The sequence below is a fragment of the Aulonocara stuartgranti genome, assembly GCF_965226115.1.
Source record: "Aulonocara stuartgranti genome assembly, chromosome: 23".
NCBI classification, from domain to species: Eukaryota; Metazoa; Chordata; class Actinopteri; order Cichliformes; family Cichlidae; genus Aulonocara; species Aulonocara stuartgranti.
In genome coordinates, this window is record NC_138958.1 from 35,674,823 (window position 1) to 35,697,363 (window position 22,541).

General features: G+C 41.0%; 2 long non-coding RNA genes across 3 annotated transcripts in view; both read right to left on the reverse strand.

The window, feature by feature from the left end:
- Positions 1-22,541, reverse strand: part of LOC309701111 — a 206,582-nt gene that overhangs the window by 100,189 nt on the left and 83,852 nt on the right. The gene's annotated exons all lie outside the window — the stretch shown is intronic.
- LOC309701106 lies at positions 14,882-19,418 on the reverse strand. 2 transcript variants are annotated; one of them, XR_014274865.1, is made up of 3 exons: positions 19,328-19,418; positions 18,081-18,181; positions 14,882-15,171 (listed from the first exon to the last, which is right to left on the reverse strand). It is a non-coding gene; the product is annotated as an uncharacterized lncRNA (long non-coding RNA). The 2 variants fall into 2 exon arrangements; XR_014274866.1 differs by lacking the exon at positions 14,882-15,171 and adding an exon at positions 17,311-17,330 and having other exon boundaries at positions 18,097-18,181.

Consider the following 22,541-nt stretch of genomic DNA (forward strand, 5'->3'; position numbering starts at 1 on the left):
AAGGATGACCTAAACAGCATCACAGACTGCATTACGGATTATATGAACTTCTGTGTGGACAACACCGTACCCAGCATAAAGGTATGGTATTTTTCTAACAACAAGCCATGGATAAATCCTGAAATTAAGGCTCTCCTCAAGGAGAAGAAGAGAGTCTTTATATCTGGAGACAAACAGGAGCTGTGAGCTGTCCAGAAGAAGCTGAAGTGGAAGATAAGGCAAGGAAAGGAAAACTACAGGAGGAAGATGGAAGAGCAGCTGCAACAGGACAACATCAGAGGGGTTTGGAACAGCCTGAAGACAATCTCAGGACAAAAACCAACTCCCCCAGGCTGCAGGAGACTTGGGGTGGGTGACCTAAATAAATATTTTAATAGGTTTGATCAACCACCCACCTCTCCCCCAGCATCGTCCCCCCTGCTGCAATCACCCTCATCTTCAGGGACTGCTTGTCTTTCATCTCAGGACTTCACACCTCTCAGCTCCCAGCCATCACACCCACCCCCGGCTTCTGTGAACTCCAATGTACATCCCCTCTCTCCATCTCAGCACTTCAAGTGAGGAATGAGCTTCGCAAGATCAAGGTGCGGAAGGCTGCAGGTCCAGATGGCATCAGCTCCAGGCTCCTGAGGTGCTGTGCAGATGAACTGTGTGGCATCCTAGGATATCTGTTCAACCTGAGCCTGTCGCTGGGGAAAGTTCCACAGCTGTGGAAGACCTCCTGCATGGTACTGGTACCAAAGACCTCCCATCCCAAGGACCTCAGGAGCTACAGGCCGGTAGCCCTGGCATCACATCTGATGAAGACCCTCAAGAGGTTGGTTCTAAACCATCTGCACCCTCTGGTGAAGTCTTCATTGAATCCGTTGCAGTTTGCTTACCAGCCTGGCATCGGGGTGGAGGACGCCATCATCTACCTCCAGCACCGAGCTCTGACTCACCTGGAGAAGCCTGGAAGCACTGTGAGGATCATGTTCTTTGATTTCTCCAGTGCTTTCAACACCATTCAGCCAGACCTCTGAGGGACAAGCTGGAACTATTGGGAGTGGACCACCACATGTCCCAGTGGATTCTGGACAACCTCACAGAACGCTCACAGCATGTGAGGTCACAGGGCTGTGTCTCTGATACACTGGTCTGCAGTACAGGGGCCCCACAGGGAACCGTGCTGGCACTGTTCCTCTTCACCCTCTACACTGCAGACTTCTCCATCAACCCCCCTTGCTGCCACCTACAGAAGTTCTCTGACGACTCTGCTATAGCTGACCTCATCTCAGGTGAGGACAACTCAGAGTACAGACAGTTGACTCTGGACTTTGTGGACTGGTGCCAGCAGAACCACCTGCTGATCAATGCCAGGAAAACCAAGGAGTTGGTGGTGGACTTCCAGAGATGCAGACCTACCACACTGACACCGGTGAACATCCAGGGAGTGGACATTGAGATAGTGGACTCGTATAGGTATCTGGGTGTTCACCTGAATAATAAATTAGACTGGAGCCACAACACTGATGCGCTTTACAGGAAGGGTCACAGGAGACTCTACCTGCTGAGGCGGCGGAGGCCATTTGGAGTCCAGGGAGCGCTTTTAAAGACCTTCTATGACTCTGTGGTGGCATCTGTCATTTTTTACAGTGTTGTATGTTGGAGCAGCAGTTTATCGGCAGCTGAGAGGAAGAGGTTGGATAAACTCATTAGGAAGGCCAGCTCTGTTTTGGGATGCAGTGCAGGTGGTGGGAGACAGAAGGACTCTGGCCAAAATAACATCTCTGATGGACAGAGTCTCCCACCCCATGTATGTAAATGTTGTTGAACTGCAGAGCTCCTTCAGTGACAGACTGCTGCATCCTTGATGCATGAAGGAGCGTTTCCTCAGGTCCTTCCTCCCTGCAGCTGTCAGACTGTACAATCAAAACTACTCCCAACAAACATAGAGGTTTACATCAGCACTGTAACTTGCACTATTTTATCATCCGATTCGCACTACAACCAGGGTTTGCCTCTTATCTGTAGTTAATTTTATTTAATTTAATAATGGTACAGTACTTCTTTTTTTGGTAACCATTGTCCTTTATGTAAATATGTAAAAATTGTCTATGTTTCTGTTCCGTGTCTTGTGTACTGTTTGTGTCATGTTTCGGCTGTGTGGCAGGCAGGGATTGGACCCAAACGCAAACTCACGGGGACAGAACTTGAACTCAAAAGCACAGCTTTATTGCTAGAAAATAGAACACAAGCAATACAAAACTAAACTGGGAAAATCTAATTAAAATGCATACCAGAAGACAGGGAGAATCACACACAGCATGAGGGAGACTACGACACTGACAAAGAGAAACACAGGGCTTAAATACACAGAGGGATAACGAGGGAATGAGACACAGAAGGAGAGCATAGCTGGGAGTAATCAGGCTGGACGAGACAAGGGAAGCAAAACTAGAAACACTCACATGAGACATGGACCTTCAAAGTAAAACAGGAAACACACTGACTGAACTCTAAACATGCAAACTTAACAGCAACTGAGAAGACAGACTATAGGGACCAGAAACATGGTACAAAGAGGTCACAGTAGACACAACATTGAACACAGGGAAGCCATATTACAAAGCCAAAGAACTAAACCTATGATAACCATAACTGAAATCTAGAGAAACAAGAAATAGTACAACAAAGGACTCAAAACATAATCCATAATATAAAAACACGAGATCTCTTCAAAATAAAACAGGAAACATGAGAGGCAGACATGACAAGACAACAGACATGAAACACACGAAGGGCAAGGGAGACTTCACAGGGGTTGAAAACACAAGGGGGAGCTAATAAGCAAATGAACATAGGAAACCTAATAAGCTTAAACATACACTATAAACATCAAAAGAACTAAAACTCAAAACACTGGGTCATAAGACCCAGGATCGTGACAGTTTGTCTGTGTATGTGTCTTTCTTGCTGCTATTACACCCAAATTTCCCCTTGTGGGACAATTAAAGGATTATTCTATTCTATTCTTCTTCTATTTGGAACCGCTACATCTATCACTACGGCCTTCTTCTTCTATTTGTCTATGTCTGGTTGGTTAGCCACCACCATTTTGTTCGTCTGTATCTGGAAGTCCCACAGGATCTTAGCTCGGTCATTCTCCACCACCCTTGGGGGCGTGTCCCACTTTGACCTTGGGACTTCCAAGGCCATATTCAGCACAGATGTTTGTATACTATGCCGGCCACTTGGTTATGGTGTTCCATGTATGCCCTGCCTGCTACCACCTTGCACCCTGCTGTTATGTGCTGGATTGTCTCAGGGGCATCTTTACACAGCCTGTACCTGGGGTCTTGACTGGTGTGATAGACCCCAGCCTCTATGGATCTTGTGCTCAGAGCTTGTTCCTGTGCTTCCATGATCAGCGCATATGTGCTCTTTCAGTCCAGCTTTGTCCAGCCACTGGTAGGATTTCTGGATGTGAGCCACCTCCTCTATCTGCCGGTGGTACATACCGTGCAGGGGCCTGTCCTTCCATGATGGTTCCTCCTCTTCCTCCTCTTTCTTTGGTTTCTGCTGCCTGAGGTATTCACTGAGCACACGGTCAGTTGGGGCCATCTCTCTGATGTATTTGTGGATGTTTGTTGTCTCATCCTGGACTGTGGTGCTGACACTCATTAGTTGCCGGCCTCCTTCCTTCCACTTAGCATACAGACTAAGGGTGCTGGACTTGGGGTGAAACCCTCCATGCATGGTAAGGAGCTTCCTTGTCTTGATGTCAGTGGCTTCTATCTCCTCCTTTGGCCAGCTTATTATCCCTAAGGGATACCTGATCACAGGCAGGGTGTAGGTGATAGCCTGGATCTTGTTCTTACCGTTCAGCTGACTCCTGAGGACTTGCCTGACCCTCTGCAGGTACTTGGTGGTTGCAGCTTTCCTAGCAACCTTTTCATGGTTCCCATTTGCCTGTGAGACCCCCAGGTACTTGTAACTGTCCTCAATGTCTGCCATGTTGCCTTCTGGTAGTTCGATCCCCTCAGTTCTGATTACCTTCCCTCTCTTTGTTATCATCTGACTACACTTCTCCAGTCCGAACAACATTCCAATGTCATTGCTGCATATCCTGGTGGTGTGGATCAGTGAATCGATGTCTTGCTCACTCTTGGCCAGTGTTGGGACTAACACGTTATTAAGTAATGCGTTACAGTAACTACGTTATTATTGTGGTAACGAGCACGGTAACTAGTTATTATGCCAAAATCAGGAACGCGTTACTCGTTACTGGGATTTAGATAGGGTCGTTATTCGTTACTTCGTGTGGTGGCTATCGCGGAGCTTCCACAGATTCAGTAACATTAGCAAGTGGTGGAGGCCAGCAGGTGGATGAGAGAAAGGGGAGACAAGAGGAGAGACCCGAAGCGGTTGCTCGTCCGAGTGTCAGGTGAACTGAACTTCAGGTAAGAAGTTATGACCTGCAGTCTATCTGGGTCAGATATAAACCAAGTTTAGGTGGAGTTTATTTTCGTTGTGCTGACTTTTTCGTACTGTGTGCTAGCTAGCATGACGGGGTTTCTATACAGCTGGGTGGTGCTATGTTACTGATGTTGAACTTTATTTTATTCATAAGGTTAATTATTAGAGTTGCCAACCGTTCCCTAAAAAACAGAATCGTCTCATATTCAGAGAAATTATTACGCGTTTCGTATTTAGGTGAAAAGGAACAGTTTGTCCCGGACTTCTGCTACAATGAAAAAGACACAAAGCTGGAGTTATTTTGTGTCTTTGCTGCACAGCTGCCTCTTCTTCTCTCATTCTCTCCCCCTCTCTCTCCTGTTACTACTTCAATCATGAAACTGATCAATGATCAGCTGATCGGCTTTTCTCTCTTGTTTGTTTATCGACCACTTTGCGCCAGAAAGAGGAAACCACCGGATGTCACGTTAAACAACAGCAGCACGTTTGATCAGCTGTTGTTAGAATTTATTTAATATTACTTTCTAGTATCAGCTGAGGTTTGCTGGAGCCACAGCTGTAAAGCTGCTGGTCATGATATCGGTTTGGATATGTGGTGAGAGGGAAACATGAGGATGAAACCAGGAGATGTCCTTACTGAATCATCAGAGCTGAACAGGTGATGGAGAAACAGGTTTACCTTTTAGGTCACATGAATGAGTTGAAGGGAAGTTATGAACTGTTTCTGAGAGACAAATAACACCAGGATCCTTTTCTATGTAGCGGACAGCTGGTAACTGTGCAGGGGCGGATCTAGCAAAGTTTTGCCAGGGGGCCAGATAGGGCATTAACAGGGAAAGGGGGGAACAAAGAAACACTTTCTTATTCTCATTTAAAATGTCTAGCTTTTAATAAATAATTATCTGAGTCTTACAAAAAACGCTTGATAGATTGATACATATATATACCATCAAGACAGTGTACATCACTGTCACAACAGTGTTTGTTTTCATTCAAAGGCTTTATGATTTTTCCTATAATGGTGGGCCGGTCTATAGTCAAAATGCTCGGGCTGATTTTTTGTCCCAGTCCAGCCCTGTATGCAGCTCATCTGCAGTCTGGTGTTGCCTACATCTTCCTATTCGGAAGGCAGAATTTCTGAGTTCTGAGTACAATCGAAAGCCCCACGACTGCAGTTTTTGTGTTGGATGTAAAAAGCGCACATGACGCTGTAACATAGGCTAGAATCATGGCGGTGGTCAACGACGGTCCAGGCGTGGGATTTCTCTCGTGGAAATATGCACATTATTTTTTTCTTTGGTAGGTGGCACAGTGCAGCTAGAAGACTGGCACTCTTGCTGGATATCCAGTTAGCAACACATTAACAAGAGAAGTCTGAGTAAAACCAAAGTTACTTTCCCTAGTAACTAGTTACTTTGAAAGTAACGAGTAACTTGAAGTAACTGAGTTACTTTTGATGGAAGTAACTAGTAATGTAACTAAGTTACTAATTTAAAGTAACTTACCCAACACTGCTCTTGGCATACAGCTTGATGTCATCCATGTACAGGAGGTAGCTGCTCCATTCTGTAGTCCGAATCCGTAGCCAGTCTTGTCAATGAGCTCATTGAGGGGGTTCAGACCTATGCAGAAAAGTAGTAGATCTTGCACTTTATTGTGACTTGTGCTATGGGCTTGAAGTTGGTCTCTAGTGTTGTCTGCCACATCCCCATTGAGTTCCTAATGAAGGCTCTTAGGGTCCAGTTGATCTTGTATAGGTCTAGGTATTCCAGGATTCAGGTGTGGGGCATTGAGTCATAGGCCTTTTTTTAATCAATCCAGGCAGTACACAGGTTGGTCAGTCTAGTCTTGCAGTCTCAGGCGACTGCTTGGTCTACCAGTAGCTGACGTTTAGCACCTCTGGTATTCTTGCCAATCCCTTTCTATGCCCCACTCATGTATTGACCCATGTGCATGCTCATCTTAGTCACTATAATACCTGACAGGAGCTTCCACACTTTCATTCCACTGAGGCAGGTTATAGGCTGGTAGTTGGATCGGACTAGTCCCATCTGGGGGTCCTTGAGGATCAGGACTGTCCGGCATTTGGTTAGCCATTCTGGGTGTCTCTCGTCAACTAGCAGCTGGTTCATGTGCTGCCAGACACTCATGGAGTGCAGTCCTACTTACGAAATACAGGCTACCATACCTTCCACCATGTAAGCATACAGAATGTCCTGAATTTCATGTGTGTATAATATGGAATACATTAGTTCTCCCCTAGTTTCTCCCAGAGCTACAGAAGCAGTCCACCTCCCCGCCTTTATATATTGTTAGCTATGTGTACAAAATTGTGTTTACAATCTGTATATGGTCTCCAATCTCCAAGCGATCTTGAAGTGAGCAGAAATTGTGTTGTGAGAAAGTTTCCTCCGAAACACATTTTCCTCTGTAATAGAGGAGCTCTACAGTAACACTATCTCAGAGGAACAGGTGTGTTTGGAGCCAACTGTTTTGATTGTCATCTATTATAGAGAAGCCAAAAAGCCCAAAGTTTGCAAGCACTGTTCCAGAATAGAGGAAACTTGTAGTGGGACATACACACACATAAAAACAGGAGAGACGTACGTGTATTCATATGCACACTTCCAGTTTGGGTTTGCATTCATTTTTTACATCGCAATCTGTTGAGCTATGTCTACAGGGTCTGATCTTTAAATAATAGATGTATTAGAAAATGGGAGCGTTTCACTCACTGTAAAAAAGCCCATGAATAAATCACGATTATGAACGTACACCCGTGTGCGAGTATGAGTGTCGACATCAATTGACTGTTTGTGCAGTGTTTTAAAGACACCTCAACCCTCCACCCATATTTTTTATTTATTTTTTAACAAGCTCTTTGTGTCGTCACCCAACCACTCCTCTGCACTGAAATCAATTTTTTTCCCCCCATCCATCATCTGTTATATTTAATTCTGGTGCAGCTCATTTCAAAATAAATCTTTTACTCTCGAACAATTAGTGCTGTCGCACTGAAAAACTGCCAGAAGTATGAAGCACTGAAATCAATGCCGTTGGATTATTCCAGCTGAGCCCCAAAGTGTCATTACTTCACTTTATAGATCTATAAAGAATATACTGATGCTAAATTGAATCGCTTTCCTCTCCTGAGTTTTCGTTATAAAATTGGTGTCTCACATTCATTCCAATTATCATTTTCTCCAGAAACACAACTCCGTGTAACCAAAACTGCGATAACACATTATAGCTCTGTGGGCACTTATTAAACTTTTCCATTCGGGAAAGAATTTGCATTCACAATTTTACAACACTGTTCAAGATATAATCACCTGTCAGTTTTAAATATTTTAAAATAAACATATTTTTATTTCTCATACCCCCAGCTTGGGTTTATCCTTTATAGATTGTTTCACATTTAAATTAATTTGCTGCTACCTGACCATAACATCACCCAGCAATCCATCTTCATTCATGTGGCCACATTGGAGGTCAAAGGTGAAATGCCATTTAGGCTGACATTTTTCCAGCGATTGGTAGGCTGCCAATGTGACGATTAATCACCATGGCAACCTACCAGTTGTTACTGAACGGCAGCGAAGACAGATGAGAAGGATGGGTGGCTATGTACGACTGACTGAGCAGCGCTGGGTAACATGATATATCTGCGTGTCTGCGTCTGCGTCTGCGTTCTGCAGTGGTGTGTTTGTGCTGCATTGATTTTGCTCATGACATAAAAATTTCCACTAATCCAATCTTCTGTGCGATTATTTATTATTATTATTATTATTATTATTATTATTATATTATTTAAAAAATAAATAACTAAATAAATACGCCTTTCATTACAATAACAGATTCCTGGGAGAGCTTCTGATGTTCGAAGATGCTACATCTTTACATCTTAAAATTTACAGCGCACGCACACAATGGCCATAACGACCAGATTCTGGAGGGAAGCAAACTAATATGTACAATTATGATTTTTTTTTTCTTTTTGGAAAAAAAATGTAATACCTGAGGTGATGGAGACGAAATGAAGAACATCACTTAAATCAAAACACCAGTGACTCACATTTGAATTTCAATGATATAGTCTACAGGGATTCTTTTTCAAAGATTAAACATCATTTGCCTTTGAGATTCAGATTATTGCTTCCCTAAATTCTATTATTTTAACTGACTATTCACCACTTTACGTAGTTCAGTTAAATCAACTTTAGGAGATGAAGCATTTAAATGCTACCCAAAGATTTACTACAAAGTGACCCTGGAGACTAAGTTGTAATAGACTGGGTGTGAAATTACAGATTCTAAAACAAATTTCCCACCTGTGGGACTAATAAAGGTCATCTTATCTTATCTTATTGTAACAATGGGGCACTTTCACAGGTTGGTAAGATCCAATAAACAATTGCACTGGATCCGGCATTTCTGAAACCTTGATTCATTTAGAGGCTAAAGCTGAACGATATCTTGGTTTAGTTTTGACTATTCTTACTTACTTACTTCCTTGTGAGTCTTTGAAGTTTATGAAACGGTACACCCGAGTTTTACCCATGTAATGATACTTTTTTAAATGATTTTCTAAAAATGTAACCCTATCTCAAATAATAAGCCTAGTTTCCTTATATGCATACCAATGTAAAATACAGTATGTAATCTCAGTCTCACCTGCCATATACTATTAACAACCAACTGGGTTTATGTGCTTCCTCACTACTTTATTTCCACTTTTACTTTGTGTGTATGCATCATCTGAAGATATTTCTTAAAAATCTATGCTTCACCTTTGACTTAAAGATGTGACGCAGTCAAGTTCATGAAATAACATTTATCGTATGAGCTTTAAAATAGTCAAATTCTCGCCTATGAAGTCAAAAGCAGGGGGAAAAATTGGTTCTGGAAGTCAGGGTCCTACCCTAGCCACCTCCAAATGCATGACATAGATGCAGATGTGAAATGAAAAAAAAGTATGATCATTGTTGTTCAGTGTTGTATGCTGTTAAAGCTGCTTTATCCCAAAACCTACCTCCATCCCACCTCCCTTTTAATGCAGTTTACCCTAATCAATGTCATGTCTGCTGTCACTGAAGCCTCCTCTGTCCTCTGTCTTTGCTGCTGCTCTCCATGCCAGAGGCTGTCCATGTATGCACACTGAAGGGCAGACATATCCCCGAACAGAGCAGTAACGTAAATTACTGCCAATGCAACATAAGTCATCTTTAAGTAAGGTGGCTCTCACTCGCTGTTCTGTGTGTACTCAATAGAAATTACAATAAATGAAAATAACAGCTGTCTGTATGATGATAGCTAAATCTAGTGATTATTGATTTATTATTAATCACACACAGTCATTCATGAATGTCAGGCTAAAGGGAAGTGTGAGCTGCATTCCAGAACCACTGGAAATAGTAGAGGTATAATGAATCACCTCTCCCTTCCCTGGTGTACAGTTGTAGATATATTCTAATTATAACCATAGGAAACATAGCACAGTTAAGTTTAACGAACATTTAGATAGGTGAATCAACTGTTTAGTCACAGGAACAATTAGTAAAGACAGATATGCTTCCCTTTTCACATTTTCTCAGTTTAACAGGTTTGCTCTTTAGTTAACGCAGTGAAACAACAGAAGAAGACTTGTGAGAATACTCCTCGAATAGAGAAAGAAATTAAAAGCCTATGGGAGACCGAAATTACTGCCAATCTTTGTAATTGTTATAATAGATTTAAATATACAGCAAACAACTGCTTACCTCATAAACAGAGGGAAGTACTGACAACAGACAAAATGAAGTCACACTCGTTGTAATCTGAGCTTCGCTTTCTCTGACTGAGAGTAAAAACAAGGAAGCTGGGTAGAGTTCAGTGCATTTGACAAAAAATTCAAACATTCACATTCATATTATCTTCATTTATATCGTTCTGCTCTCTTTTTCACCACATTCACTTGTCTTGTGCTTCATGTAACAGTCATATAAGCAGAGGAGAAACACATGGTGAAACAGAGAGCAGTGGAGGATAGCAAAACTCGATCACCTAGCTGATGGATTAGTGGTCAACTGAATTATAGCACGTGACAGCTGGTCAACAAATTGCAGAGCACTAAGCATAGGTTAATTATTCAAGTTCTCTAATATTCTGTGACCTTTGCAAATTTGCTACTTTTGTTTTTTATAAATAAATTGATTGATTTGTTGTGTGAACTGTCAGCAGAAATGCATTGCTTCCTGCAATATGAAAGCACTTGGCTCTTACGGTTGCACACCCACAGGTAGCGGCATGTTCTTTTATTAAGAACAATTTAACTGATACTGTATTTCTTTCAAAGGGAAATTCCCATGCTACTGTATTTACATTAGCCTAATGATTCTAGCTAGGCAGAGGATGAGAGATCATTATATGTCAACTAACCTAACTTCACTTACCCTCCCCAACCCCTTGCATCACACCTTGATGTTTTTGACCTTTAATCTTTTATTAAATTTATAGGGGATATGTACATGATCTTTCTTTGTATTTATTTTTAGAAATATTTCAGCCAAGATATTTTGATGTTAGCTAGCCAGCTAGCTTGCTGCTAACTTTTAAGTTAGCTAATGTCTAATTCTATTTAACCTCATAAATCTTCTTCATGGATTCTCAGATGCTTTGCTTGGTTGCAACACCTGTGAGAACCGCTACACTGATCACTTTACTTGAAGTTTAAAGAACGTGGATTTTTTTTTTTATCTCACCATGATGCTTTTGGAAACTTAAAGGACATTTGGCTTCTTACATCAGACTTAACAAGCATATTACATTAAGTAAACCAAAGAAGGTGGCTGCCTAGTATAATGCTTTACAATATAATAGCTCGGCTGTGCAATAGCGAAATGGAAAACTCCCAAACGGAAGACTGCAAAACAACACTAAATGTCCCGAGTTTTGTAGCTGCACACTATGTGAAACTGTGAGCTCTCACACAGCCCACATAAGGTCATCACAGGGTGACACACCAACAAAGATGCCTGCAGTGTGACTGTCTCAGCAGCACAACATAAGGCAACACTGTGCAATCACAACAATAAAGAAGAGAGCTGAGCCACAAAGAGATGGCAACAAAGACATGACAAACATGGGAGGATTTATTTATTATTTTTTTACTGCGTGGAGACAAACGAGCGAGGCCTGTGAAGTACGCTGTTCCAGTTTAAAAGGTTTCCTGTACACATGACACCTGAGGTGGAAGGCTACATACTCTGTGCTGGCTTCAAGGTGAACTCTATGGTCCATCGCTTCGATTTATACCTGAGCTGCACGGGGGGCATTCATGCAAAGCTCCATGCACACTCGTACACACAAAGAGAGTTGTGTGGATCAAACACAAGCAAAGTCAATAATTTGACAGGTGTCAAACCCAGCTTTAGTCTGCCTCCTCCCTTCACCTTTGCTCTCGTCTTTTTAAAAAAATAATTATTTATTTATTTTTTAGCTCAGCATTCCTTCAGCGCCAGAGCTCCAGTGCCCCTGAGTATTAATTATTTGTATTGCTTGTGCTCTGATCTATGGTCTTCTGTTACGATTTGCATGGATGGTGCAAGGGAGGCATGTCTAATCCTATGCCACCGAGAATTCAGCATCTTTATATAAAATGGAACATGAGAAAAAGTTCTTTAAAAAAAAAAAATAATAATATATAAAAATTAAAAAAAAGTTCTGTAGTATATTAGGTTTTTTTTTTTTCTCAGATTTTCTCCTAACAGTTAAAGATGAATAACTCTGCTGTTCCAGTAAAAGATTTGCGTCAGATTTCGGGTTTTCTTACCCTATATTTGAAATTTTAGGGTTTGGAAGTGGATCACTCAGAGAGAACAAAAAGATTTACTGAATAACTTACATTATTCACACACTCGGGGACACTCGGAGGGCATAAGGAAATGCACGAGTACCCGCCTAGAGTGATGCCTCAATTTGATTTGAAATTTAATTACCACAACTGAATCCCAAGGTCAGCGCAGCACCCAACAGAGGGATTTCAAGACCCACTTTCTCTGCGGATCTTTGAGATCTGTCATTTGAAAGTTAATAGATGACGCTGGGATTCACAGGGTAGGTGTAATTAAAGGCTCCCAGACTAGTGATAACTGTTGCCATGCTTGAATGCTCGTATTGAACTCTGACTGGAAATCGTTAGCAGAAAATTTCATTGATGCTACTGGCTTTATGTGTATTGCAAGAAAAAAAAAGCTTAAAAAAGCCTTCTGTGTTTTTAATTCTTGTTTCAGCTTTGAAAAATACAAAACAACGCTCTGCTGGATTCATTATTTAGGCTAGGCGGGGGAAAAGATGGCAATTGTTGTATACCATGGAATAAAGAGGAAACAAAGCAGAGTTTAAGGGATATTTTATCTCAAACTGTTCATCTGGCCCAACTGTAATGAAACTCTAATTCAACCTGTGGTGTATAATAAATTCATAAATCAATTATCATCTGGATTTCTCCTCAGTCTCTGAGTTATCCTGCTGCGCTTTGCTATCTGTAGCCGAAGGACAGGCTTTGCACAGCGTGGGGCCTAGTCAAGTGAATGCACAACACAATGGAAAGCTTGCTTTTGAATGTTGTAAATCCCACCTCGTGCGACAAGGTCACTGTAGAGGATAGGAATTGCTCCCTTTGCTCTCTCTGCTTGTCCTTTTAAACATGTTAGTTTGTATTAGTCTCTGCAGAAACAGGGCTGGAAGACCTGGAAATTTATCTTAGTACATGTTTATATATCAAAACTCCCCTTAGTCTCGTTTTGATTAGAATTTTTACAAACAGCGCTTTCATTTCATGAGATCTCTTTAGCATGTTTTCCGACCCTCAAGAACTGTAATATTGTAGTTAGGAAACTTGCTACCCAGATGTGCTTCTGCTTGCCTGAAATCAAAGCCCACCAGGCCCGCTCAATATATTCTCCCCACTCTTAGGCTGTCTCAATTAGGAGGTACTACAGCTACTCCCTAGGTGTCTCAGTTAATGAGAAAGTTCTCCCAATCTTAGCTCTAGTATTACTTGTGTGCTTAAATAGAGGGTAAACAAAAAGAACAAGGGGAAATTTCAATTACAGTCTTTCAATATTTCAAAGGAGGCTTTGTCTCAGTAGTTGAACTTGCCCAGCTTGTGAACAAATCCCATCTGAATGCCCTTATTGGTATCAGGGTTCTCTGTGCCCTCCTTAGGATGTTATCTGTTCTTACAGATGGTGTGTGGTTGATTTTATACACAACTAATGAAAGATATTACACATAAAAATAGAACACATTTATTGTTGGTGCTGTTAAATCTAGAATCTGAATTTTAAAATTCAAACAATTGTGTCTCCTGTCTTTCATCAGGATTTCGTCATCACTGTTCCTGAGAGGGAATCTAGAGATGACTCACTGTCCATGGTGCTGAAACAAAGATTTGTGGGTCACTGTCTCTCGTGTTGAATGAAGGATCTTGGGTAGTCCTATGACAGGCTGGCAATCTCTCTGGGCTGTATCCTACCTCTCACCGTACGGTAGCAAGGACCCAGCCCCTATTTTCAATGCGTTAAATAAAGATTTGCATTTACCTGTCTATATCATGAAATTTGTGTCATTGTTCTGCGCTTTAGCAGACTCGCTAGTTCAGAGACTCATCACTCATGAAGAAAGCAAGACAACGACGGAACCAAGTTTTACTTGCTAGCAAGAGAAGGCTTGTCAGAACCAGGCTCTTGGACCTGAACGCTCCTCACCTGTCTCCTAGCCAGCATCCAATAAACAGCCTTCCTTGCCGCCTTTTATTGAAAACAGTTACAGTACACACAAGCACCTCCCGTTGTAAACCCCCCTCTATGGTTACAAAAGATAAGGCACTATGTGTGTGTGTGTGCGAGAATGTGTGCGTGTGTGTGTGTGTGTATGCATGTGAGTGTGTGTATTTGTGTTTTGGGGTGCGTTTGTGTGATCTCCTGCTCACCAAAGGGATCATAAAAGCAGGAAGTTTACTAAACAACAAACAGATCCCTCACATAGATGTCCCTACAATAAAACACTACAGCCTCCCCCACCAACAAACTGGCTGGAGAGGTGGTCAGAGACAAAAGAAGGTCTTTGATTGTACAGCTTGAACTAAGACTTACAAATTTAAACAACACAATGACAACATTTAATAATTTGACTCCAACAGTAATCACCCATGACAATGAATTGAGAATCAAATTTTTATTATGAATGAAGACGCTGTGTCTCTGTTCATAACATAGACTCTGGAATTATGTCATTGTCCGTGGTGCTGAGAGATTTGAGGATCACTGTTCCTAGTGTTAAATGTAGGATCTTGGGTAGCTCTGCGACAGGCTGACACTTGTCCAGGGAATGCCCTGCCTCTCGCTCTATGGTAGCCGTGATATGCTCCAGCATCCTGAATTAGATAGGCAAAAGAGGATGGATGGATGGATGGATAATTGGATAAACTTTTTTTAATGACTACTTCACAATTAATACTGAATTCTGAACCAAACTTTTATTATGAATAAAGACATTGTATAACTGTTCATGACATAGAATCTGGAACTGAGTCACTCCCTGTAGTGCTGAATAAAGTGTTTTTGGTCACTGTCCATGGGGCTGGATCTGCAATAGGGCTTCACTATCCATTGACCGTGGTCCTGAATCTGGAGATGTGTTGCGCTGTCCATGGTCCTGATTAAAAAATCTCTCCATAGTTCAAAATGGAGCGTGACATGTTATTTTATCGCTGGTCACAAGTCTGCATAATGATTTTCTGCACTGTCTGCAGGGTTTTATCTAAAGTGCAACTTCCAAAGTACTTTTGCCACTTTAACTGTAACACAATAAATGACCTGAGCTACACCACTCACTGCAACATTAAATATTTTCCCTTCCCTGAAGAAATTGTCTAATTCTGCTGAAGAAATTCTGAAGAAACAGTGACATTTCCTGGGGCACCATGTCTGTAATCCACACAGCTATGTCCCATTCACCCCAAACTGGCCACCGTGTCACTGTGCCCGGCTCTGCATCGAAGACAATACATTGTTGCAGGGCCAGGATTGTGTGTAACTGTCTGTGCTTTCAATTTCAAAATATTGTCTATCTGTATCTCTATTGTGTGTCACTTCCTATTGTTCTGCATGATTTTTCATTTTGCCACGGTGCTCCATCAAAGATATGTGTCACTATGCCCCGGTCTGATAAAAGGGTTACTTGGTGCTGAATCAAAGAAGCAGTCAGTATGTTTTCAATCACTGTCTGCGGTTGACATAGTTGTTGGTTGTCATTCATACTGAATAACAGATTGTCACAAAAAATGTTTTGCATGGACTCACAAAGCTGCTGAATAAAGAAAGCAGCTTTTTCAAAGATGGTTGTGAAACAAAGGAAGTGTGTTACTGTCGTTGATTCTGAATGAACTCTGATGGTAAATGGCCTGTATTTGTATAGCGCTTTACTAGTCCCTAAGGACCCCAAAGCACTTTACACTACATTCAGTCATCCACACATTCACACACTGGCGATGGCAAGCTACATTGTAGCCACAGCTGCCCTAGGGCGCACTGACAGAGGCGAGGCTGCCGGACACTGGCGCCAACGGGCCCTCTGACCACCACCAGTAGGCAACCGCTGAAGTGTCTTACCCAAGGACACAACGACCGAGACTGTCGGAGCCGGGGCTCGAACTGGCAACCTTCCGATTACAAGATGAACTGCCAACTCTTGAGCCACGATTGCCCTACTGATGACTTACTCTGTTAATAGTATAATTTTTCAAGGTGCAAGACAAAAGTAAAAAAAGAAATCTTTCTTTTTCTGTCCAAAACAGACAAGAAAAAAGTCTCTTAGCTCCATGTGGTTAATTTGACTTTTTTGTAGATATTAGTTCCCAGTTAATTTGAAAGGGACCAAGCAGAAACACACTGATGTCCACATCCACTAAAGGTAATTTCCAATCAACTGTGAGTTCAACTGGAGCATCAAACCCCGAGGTCTCCAAACATAGCTGTGGCTTTTTCATGACATCAGCGCTAGTCAGCATTTGCTAATGAGCCTATTCTGAATGGCTTGGTTTAACAGGGTGCCTGCTGCTGATTGGTCCATTTGACTTTTAGAATCAGTCAGCCCAGTCTCGCAGCACCATCTCAGTTTTGGCCATTTGCCCCAAATCTCTCTCCTGATGTTTTGTGAGCTGTGAGATGCTTTAAGGCCTCACTCTGCAGTGTCTAAACATAAATTGTTTATATTTCATATAAAGAATAAAAGTGATTTTCTAAATAGTAAGCTAGTAGACTTAAGCTATCATTTTTATACACTTTTATGTTTTTTCCCTTTTACTTTGTGTCACATAATGTTAGTCAGCACTTTCCGGGGAGATAGATTCTTTTGTTTGCTGTGTTGGCCTTGCTTCGCCCTGAATTACATTGCTTTAGTCGCTACTTCACCTTAGACAGTGACACAAATCCTTGGGTCAGAACTGGGTCAGACACACTTAGTACTTGTGGATAAAAAAAAAGGACTGTGTGTCATTGTCCATGAGTCTGATAAAGGAACTCTTAAACCTTAGGCAGCTACATGAGTCTTGAATCTTGCATCATCCTAGGTGAATGCTATATAACGTAAAACCTTTGACAGAAAAGTTGTTAATATTATTATTTTTTTTGTTATGACTTGTTCACTTGTGTTCAAGCTAAAAAAAGTACAAAGTATAATTCAGTTCAATTCATTTCATTTATGTAGCACCAAATCACAAAAAATGTGCTTTGTATCGTAAGGTAAAGATGCTACACCAATACAGAAGAAACCCAAACAAACCCCTATGAGCAAGCACTAGGAAAAATTACCTTTTAACAGGAAGAAATCTCCATGTAGGAGGGGCAGCCATCAGCCATGACCAGGATGTTGGAGATGAGGGAGGGGAACAAAAGACACATTGTGGAAGAACTAGAGATTAATACTAACTAATGAAAAGTATAAGAGTTGTAATTAGTCCAAACTGTAATTAAGTATTTATCAAGAAGTGTTGGTCAAGTTACTTGAAAAAAGTAATCAGTAACTAATGACTGATTACTTCCCCCCAAAAAGTAATCCCGTTACTTTACTGATTACTTATTTTCAAAAGTAATTAATTACTTAGTTACTTTTTAAAAACACGATTTACAACCTGAATAGGTGATAAAGCGATAGATCTTTCAGCCCAATTCTACTTTTTCTACATAATCCATCATACAAAATGTAATCAAATGGAAAAGTCTCTTTTTAAAACTTGTTTTATTAGTTTTAACCTTTTAACTTTATGCATCAAGCAAATATTTAATTATATGCAACATTCTCTGACTGGAAGAAATTTGTTTAACATTTAAACCTATTTTCTGCACATTCCAGCACATAATTATTATTATTTTTTTTGTGTTTACACTCACTCTTTCAAATAGATGCAAGTAAAACACAGCCAGGTCCGTGCAGAGACGTTTAAAGGGGCGGGTGCTCAAAGTTAAAAAGGGGCACATTGAACCAGGCTGAATAACAACAACACACATTCATCAAGAATCTAATATGGAATCACATCATACTATATCACTGTTGTGAGGTGGCAACAAGGCAAAGCAAACGTAGCCTATGTTTTACCTGATGGGTACAATGTTGCTGTTGAGGGGTTTCTGCTGCTCCTGCTGCTGATAGTGCTGGAGGGCAGGGCTGTGGTGATCTGAGACTGTAGACATTAGAAAGTCCATAGGAGAGATGGTAGCTGGTTAAACAAGTGTCATGAGATAATAACAAAATGCAAAGATTGGTGACAGCGCTTGGAACCATAAGGCAACAAAAAACTGTGAGAAATAATTTAGGCTCTGCCTGTGAATCACTCTTTGCTTCTCTTCTTCCTTCCATCCCATCATTTCATATATCACTCTCCACTTGCTGTCTATCTGAGAACAAGGCACAACTTGCTATTGCAATAAACTATAATCTAATCATCCACACCTAACAACTCTTGCACTTAATCTATAATAAAATGATGACAAAAAAATGTTATAGCACTGCCTTTAGTAGCCTCACACAGCTCCTACTGTTTCCTCCTCATGTCCTTACCAGGCATGTGTGGACAATGTTATATCATGAGTAATAATTTAAAATAATCCATATACATAAAACAAACACATGCACGCACACACAGTGACATTTTAGACCTTCTTCAGAATACTGTATATACTATGGGCATCATAGTGCTGATCCAGAATCCTTACATTATTATTTATTACTAGAGCTACAATAATAAAGCAATGAGGAGGGGGAAGTAATAAATATGAAATAATGTCATTATGATGATTCCATTTGTTTCACTATCCACTCTGTGCAGGGCAAAGCTTATTACATTTTTAAACTGTAGAGATACAATAATTTTACTGCTGTAAAATCCAAATTTTGTCTTATTTAAAATACAAATCTAATATAATCTGCTTCTTAATGTATGTTCTTTAAAATACAGCATGTGTTTTTAAAAATATTATAATAATGCATAATTATGTGGACATGCATATTAGATCGTTTTTTAGTGAAATATAATCCCTCCAGACAGGCAGGAAAAGCTCTGTAACTTACTTTAAAACTAAATATGTTCCCTAAAACGGTGGACAGAGCTACAGACCCATGACAGCCTTACCCAGTGAGCTAGCAGCTATGACCAGCACTACTTGTGCAGTTAATAAAAGGACAGGTAATGTTCGTCGCGCTGTTGCAAACACAGCACGCTCATTTGTTTCATTTCGTCAGTTGCAACAAGACAGCTTACCAACGTGTACGTAATAAGCCAATACTCTTGGGTGCTACACACTACAGTTTACACTGTACACCGACTTACTGGTTTTGTCGCATCAGTCTGTGTCCCTGAGTTAACTTGTGTCTCTCCTACAGCTCCAGACCGCAAAAAATGCGCGTGCTCTTTGTGAGCTCGTTCCCGTCTCATAACCAGCGCGTTCTGCCGTCAAGGGCGATCATTGGTTAAATGTGATCATGTGACTGATGCAAGCCAGATCCTTTTATTTAGCAAAACTGTGATTAATAGTATATATTATTGTTGAGGGGCACAGACAGGACTCCGCACGCACACACACATAAAAAAATTAAAATAAATAAAAATTTTTTTTAAAGTTTCCTCAACAAATGGGCACCCATCAGGAAAGGGGCGGGTGCTCAAGCCCCTCCAGCCCCCCGCTGTGCACTTGCCTGAACACAGCAGAAAATAAATAACATCAAAGACTCAGCGGTCCTGTTGCTCTATTTTCACCTGTAAAGCAGGAGTGGCGTAGGCGGAGGTTTACCCTGGTGCAGGTGTGCCGCAGTGGTCAGTTGAAGAATCCGCGAGTTTCTCTGTGAGTTTCCCATTACGTGGTAGCGCACTCGGTGCTTGCTTGGAAGTTTAGGAGGGTTTTTTCGCTGTAAAAAGAAGTTTTCTTCGCACGCACAACGGACACTAATGTTTTTGTCACTTTTTATGGAATCAAACTCAAAGTGAGATCAGTACTTCCACGCTTTAAACGCTGCATGCTCACACTCTCTCCCGCACTCGATATATTATCAAGTTGATCTGCACACAGCTGTTGTCACGAACGTCGCACTCACTTAAGTCACTGTCACATGAGACGTTCTTGCAAAAAAAAAATCATGGTTTTAGTAATGCAGTAACGCAGCGTTCCTACGGGAAAGTAACAGTAATCTAATTGCCGTTTTTGCAATAGTAATCCCTTACTTTACTCGTTACAAGTAACGCGTTACTGCCCATCTCTGTTATCAAGCATAGCATTAGGTCAGGTTGGCCACAGAGTCAAGCTCAGCCACAATCCTGGAGGATCAGCTTATACACATACACATCCAACTGGCATATACCAAATAAAGGGTGTTATTTAAACTGCTTTAACCTAAACTATAGTTGCAGCAGACCTGCAACCTGCTTTGCAACCCTAAATGTCCAAGAATCTTTACCCACTTGTTTAGGTAGGGGCTTCAAAATAGCTTCTGGCATAAGACTTGAATTGTGCGCTTTGATACTGCACTCCCTGCTTCCAGTTCTCCACGTGCTTGTTCATGGAAGGGTGGACAGGTTTCGGGACAGCTTCATCCCCAAATATAAATTGCTGCAGATAGAGATAACAATCGTTTTTTGAGTATAGTGGTCCTGGATGATCATATTTATGATGGTACTGTAGTATTCGGCAGCATGTGGAGTCGACCGTGTCGTAAGAATAACCTTTCCTTGATTATTTAGACATATTCGTTTATTCTTCCAATTATTGTGTTGTAGCCATGGGGGCGTCTGGAATGTCAGTATTTTTGTCTCGACCCTGTAACTTCTCCTTAACCTTATTCATTAAATATCAATAAAACTGAGGTCATTACAAACTTCCATGGACAAGATAAGACAGAATATTTTAACATGTTATCAAATCTCCTAATTTCATTACCTTTGGTTGAAATCATACTGTAACTTATTAAGACATAAACACCAAACTCTCTATCAATTCCCCCCACACCCCACCCTTTTTTTTTGTCTTTTTCTTGTTCACTTATTTGCTCCATCAGTTTTTCTCCTATTTCTGTCTCTTCACTTGTGGTTAGAGGCCTGTGTAATCTGGTGTTGCATTGACCTCTTTTGGGACTTGTGTTGCTGGTAGATTCTGCATTATTATTATTTTCTATTCTGTGGCAGAAAATGCTGAGTAGCGCTTTGTTGTCTTTTCTTTTTCTAATTTTCCTTCTCTTATTCTGTGTTTCTTTCAGTGCTAACACAGTTTAATTTAAACCTTAGCTTAATTCCTATATTATCAATAAATTACTTGTATCTGATCACTGACACTGCTTGAGTAAAGTAGAATTCTTAAAAAATGTTAAAAATTGCATAAAATGTGCCTTTTTTTAAGATAAAAATAATCTACAGTTTACATACAACAGTAGGAGATATATGGTGCCTAGAGCAGCCCTTCAGGTACCTAACCAGCTATACAACAGAGTTCACATGAAACCCAAAAGACTGGCCACAGAACAGCACGCCTGCATTAGTTTTGGTAGACTGAGTGCACAATGAAATGAGGATTAAAAACCTTGGATATAAGCCCAGAAACCGTTCAGAAACAACCTGCTTTTCTACTGTCATATACTAGATGACCAATAGGAAATTAACTGAATGTCTTTTCCGTGTAAAGCAGCTAATTTTATGAGATTGCTGAAACCCAAAAGAGATCGAGCCTTTTCTATTGCATACCTGGGGGCTTACTAGACACAAAACGCTCTGATTGAGATTTACCACTTTAATAATGCTGCATTAGTGGCATAGTTTGGGATATAAATGGAAAAATGGAAAGCAGTGCATGCAACAGTGATGTATTTGTTGGTGTTGTGGAGCACAAATTAAAGCGACAATATACACACACACACACACACACACACACACACACACACATATATATATATATATATATATATATATATATATATATACACACCCAGCATGCCCTATGCGGGCAGTTTATCCATCAAGCTCGGGTCCCCTACCAGGGGAGCTTGAGGGTCCTGCGCAGTATCTTAGCTGTTATTAGGACTGCGCTCTTCTGGACAGAGATCTCCGATGTTGTTCCCGGGATCTGCTGGAGCCACTCGCCTAGATTGGGAGTCACCGCACCTAGTGCTCCGATTACCACGGGGGACCACTGAGCTCTTCTCTGAGCCCTTGGTACTTCTCCAGCTTCTTGTGTTCCTTCTTTCTGATGTTGCTGTCATTCGGAACTGCTACATCGATCACTACGGCCGTCTTCTTCTGTTTGTCTACCACCACTATGTCCGGTTGGTTAGCCACCACCACTTTGTCCGTCTGTATCTGGAAGTCCCACAGGATCTTAGCTCGGTCATATATACATTTATATATATATATATATATATATATATATATATATATATATATGTTTATTCATAAACTAGGGAATTTTGGGATGTGTGGGATCAGAGGGGGGAAGATATGATAGCTTTTAACTAGAACCACCAAGGATGTCATTTTGATGTCATAGAAATGAAAAACACTGTGC